Source organism: Petaurus breviceps, unplaced genomic scaffold, assembly GCF_028583685.1.
Source record: "Petaurus breviceps papuanus isolate PSGF00001 unplaced genomic scaffold, PetGlider_PUasm1.0 90895, whole genome shotgun sequence".
NCBI classification, from domain to species: Eukaryota; Metazoa; Chordata; class Mammalia; order Diprotodontia; family Petauridae; genus Petaurus; species Petaurus breviceps.
Window position 1 is genome coordinate 19,421,888 of NW_027187372.1, and position 5,197 is coordinate 19,427,084.

Sequence of the window (5,197 nt, forward strand, 5' to 3'; positions counted from 1 at the left end):
TCTATCTATCTATCTATCTATCTATCTATCTATCTATCTATCTATCTGCCTATCTCTCTGTCTATCTATCTATCTATCTGTCTATCTATCATCTGTCTGTCTGTCTATCTGTCTATCTATATCTCTATATACACAGAGAGTAGAAACAAATTAGTTATTCCATTATTCCTAGAATTAGGAGATTTCTAGAAGTAAGGGAAGTTGAGGGAAGGCAAGGAGGGAGAGGAGGCAAGGAAAGGCAGGGTTGGGGTGGTGGAAAGACGAGAAGGAGAGAAGTTTGTTTAAAGACTCAAATTTGACCTACTCTGACTCCCCTAAAAATGTTAAACTTTTTAGTGCTGATATTCTATTATTACTGTTGTATGTCTACTAGTAGTAGTATAGTCTCTAAATTTGAAATAATAACAAAATGTACAAATAGTACAAAATCAGATAAAATGGAGAGGTTTATGGTAGACATGAGCAGGCTGAACAACATGACAAATACAAAAATTGAGAAGAGGAAACGAGATTATTATATAATCAAAAAATATGATTACAATAAATTATGTTAACAAGAGTGAGCGATAGCTGGTGGTCAAACTGTGCTTTACTGAAATACTTTGGCATCAAAGAGAAGCAGGACTAGCAGCAGACTACACTGATTCTCCCCCTCCCCCATGGCAAAGCTATGGGAGAACATTGACAAGAGTTTTATATGATAGGCAGGTATGAACAAGTTAAAACCTATACCACCAGAGGAAATACCCCCATTAACAACGTCACTGACCTATTTTATGTCACTGATCCATATTTTTGATTACAGATATTTCCAACTATGAAAATATAATTTCAGATCATTAGCTTCATTAAAATAGTGATTTCCTCAAACCATTGAATAACTGAGTACTTACCTTTCTTTTTTCTTTCTTTTATCCTGTTTTCTTCCCTCCATCCCTTTCTTCATTGCTTCCTTCTTTCCTTTCCTCAGAAGAAAAACAAATCCCCAAGCCAAAACAAAGCAAGAAGAAGAAAGAAGGAGGAGGAGAGTGAGGAGGAGGGGAAGGTGGAGGGGGAGAAGAAGGAGGAAAAGAAGAAGAAGAAGAAGAAGAAGAAGAAGAAGAAGAAGAAGAAGAAGAAGAAGAAGAAGAAGAAGAAGAAGAAGAAGAAGAAGAAGAAGAAGAAGAAGATTCTTGGATATTTTGTCTACTATTTCAAATCAGGCTTGATGACAGTACATTAAAAAAAATGCCTGTAGCCATAACCTATATGATTTCCTAGCCATAACCTACATGATTTCCAGCTCAATATGCCATTGTGCTACTGTAAATTATGATTGATGCAATTAATAAATGTAGTCATTGAAATGAGTTCTGACACCTAAAATAATTGTAATGGCCTTAAAAATGACTTCATGAAACGTTGAAACCAACTGTTGTTTTCTATGTGACTGTTCTGAATATTTCTCATCTGTTGGCATTTAGAAGACCTACCTGATTATCAGACCCAGGTTACTCTGTCCTTTTGGAAGTGTAGTTTTTAGATTAATGAGGCAGCCTCATGAATGATAAGGTAATTATTTCCTTGTACTTAAAGCGAATAATTTATGATTCTAGATAGATAGATATAGATATATGCACATATACATACATATATACACATGTGTGTACAAAATGTATATATATACACATATATGAAATAGACATTTATTTATAATGATTCACTTAAGTACATGAAAATTATTGCATATGTATATATATAAAACACATTATATATATATATGTGATATATGATGATTTACCTAAGTACATACCAATTTCTCTCTGTGTATATATGACATCATTTAATATAAGAGATAATATTGTTTATATGTATGTACATATTTTTTTGGACTTTACATATTTACTATTATACTGAAGAGGTGAATTTATACTGCATTCATTACATTATATACTATTCTAATCACTTATTTATTTCTTTACTGTTCTTCCAAAATAAATCTTGAAAGATTACATCAATTAATTTTCTTTTCCTTTGCTTTGATAGTCTGACACTTCTCTCCCTTTTGGAACTAATGGAGAAAAGACAGATCATCAGGTAATTTTCTGAATCTTTCAAAGTTTAAAAATTGCTCTTCATAGATTTTCTATGAGATATAGTGTTATATCTTAAAAAGTAACCTTATAGGGAGAGAGCAGATCAGAGGTGGAAATATCCTGTGGGACTGCTGTTTTGGGGGGATGGGTGGGGGAAAAACGGGAAGAAAATTTGTAACTCAAAATCTGGTGGAAACGAACGATGTAAATCAGAAGTTAATAAAGCATTAAAAAAAAGTAACCTTATAAAGCCAATTTTATTGTCCTACTAGTTTCAATGTGAATCAAATATAGTGATTAAATGCAAAGTTAGAGGAGAGAGATCAATTGAATGAAGTCAGATTTTGAGAAATTGACATTTTTCATTTGTATAAAGAATAATCTAAAACAAAACAAATATGTGGGTTTTTATGATTTTTCTCCATCTATTATAATTTATAATTTAGTTTTATTAGTGATTTTTTTTTTTTGCTTTTTGGAGGGCAGTTGGGGCTAAGTGACTTACCGAAGGTCACATGGCTACTTTTCATGTCAAGTGTCTGAGGCCAGATTTGAACTCAGGTCCTCCTGACTCCAGGGTCTGTGCCCTATTCACTGCGCCACCTAGGTGCCCCAAATTTTTTAAAGCTTTTTTTTAATTCTTTTTTTTTCTTGAGGGCAATTGGGGTTAAGTGACTTGCCCAAGGTCACATGGCTAGTTTTTGTGTTAAGTGTCTGAGGCCGGATTTGAACTCAGGTTCTCCTGACTCCAGGGCCGGTGCTTTATTCACTGTGCTACCTAGCCACCCTCTATTAGTGATTTTCAAAATTATAGAGTTGAAATAAAAATAACATTTTATTGTTAAAAAGATACCAAGTACATAGTATTTTTAAGCTCTACAGACCTCAGTTTGCCCTTTTGAAAAATGGATTTTGGAACTAAATGACCTCCAAGATATCTTTTAGCTCTACATGTGTTAGCCTAAGCCCAGTACTCAGGTAAGTTAGAATGTATGCAATCAGGAAAAATTAGGACAAATTGTCCCCATGATATATTTTAAATGTTTGTGAAAAACAATTTAATTTGAAATAATATATAATACTTTGCAATTTTAAAGTGCTACATTAATACTAACCATAATATTTATTATTGGTTTTTAATTTTTTCTTCCCTATATATTTTCTTGTTTTTTTATCATAAATAATAACATTCTCTTTATAATTTAGCTGATTTTGAAAGCTTCCATATTTGAAAATTTCATTACTTTCCAGCCAACCTGGTATTGTGTCAGGATTATTCAAAGAAACTGTTCAAACAAAGATTCTTAAAAATATCATTTGAAATGATATGCTTATTAAATTGATTTCATGTTTATCAAAAATGTGGATGATATGGCTTGCAAATGATGAATGGCATGTTGAACAACTGAAACAAGATTTCAAAAGATCTTGTCTGGTTAAGTGCTATAGGTTAAAACCAACCTGTTCTTTGCATTCTTTCCACCTTTAAACAATTATATATTTTATTTTTTGCTTTCTCTTCATTTTCAAATGCATCCTTGCTATACTTCTCAAGAGAGAGTCAAATTTGTTAACATACATACAGGGAATGAAGGAAAGAAAGGAAGGGGGAAGAAAGGAGAGAAAGGAAATAGCAGGATAGGGAGGAAAAGACAAAGAAATTCAGGAAAATAATCAATGTATATACTGAGTCAACTGCTCATAGTCCTTCTACTCTTTGCAAATATGAAAAAAGATGCATTTTGTCCACTTTGGGGGTTAAATAAATTCAAATTAATACTGACAAACAGATTAACATGCTAGAATTTTTAAAAAAATGACCCTGACAAGTATAGAAATAAAAGACATGCCCATACTTGTCCATATAAATGGGGAACTGGGGTTTTAATGAAGTACAACCTTAACTTGAGGTAATACTTCTGATGAAATATTGCTTTTAGATAAGATCATATTTCAGAAAAGATTGCCAACCTATTCTCTACCTAAATATTTTGATTGAAATGGTAAAATTGCACAATTTGTAATTAACATTGATTTCCATTTAATCTGAACTACAAAATACTAGGTTTCATTTTTTGTGGACCCAAATTTAATTAATATGACACATGCAACTCATCTGTCTATATGTGCTTACCATCATGTGTGGATGTGATGGGCTGCTTTCCATATTACCAACAGTTGTGTGTGTGTGTGTTCATGCTTAAGAGCACTTAACAAAATGAAAAAAGAAGACTTCAGATAGAAATACTGCAAGCACAAAAAAGAAAAGATGTGTTTTACATTAAAACAAAACTTTAAAGTCATCAAACAGCATAAATGTGGTCATAGCAATTCTAACATAGGATAAATTGTCAGAATGTATGAATTTGTTCTTTTTCTTCATCTTTTGTTCTCAAAGAAGACCTTAATATCAGAGATGTGATGCCATCACTTTCAAATGAATTGGAATTAAGTGAAGGAGGGCTGTGAAAAGGCACCAGCCTCATTTACTTTGCTGGAGCCATCTGGGTTCAGTGGCAAGACACAGATCAGGACAACTGGAGATGGCCCAGGATGTAGTGAGGGATCTTGGCTTTCTCAAACTAAGGTCTTTAACAGTTCTCAGTTTGACTGAGGCCACATCCATTCAGTGATTAAGGTTTAATTAGAAACAAGGCAGAAAATGGCCTCTTTACCTAATCAAAAAAATAATAATATCCAGGAGAAGTAGACCCTGCAGATTCTGGCCAAAACAGGAACAATGACTATTTACATTCATTCTGAGTCCGTCAGGGCCCAACAATGACCAAGTATGGCTTGATTTGGGACCTATTGCTGGTCAATCAAGGAAAGCCAGAGTTATTTAGGGTTAAAAAATGTTTCAGATATTAAAATAAAATTTACATTCCCTTTGGGCAGAGCACCCACAGGTAAGGGTGTGGACATAGGGAAAGGAAGGGAAGGGAGAGAAGAAAAACAGAAATACAAGAAGAAAAAGAAAGAGAAAGAAAGAAAGGAAGGAAGGAAGGAAAGAAAGAAAGAAAGAAAGGAAGGAAGGAAGGAAAGAAAGAAAGAAAGAAAGAAAGACAGAAAGACAGAAAGAAAGAAAGAAAGAAAGAAAGAAAGAAAGAAAGAAAGAAAGA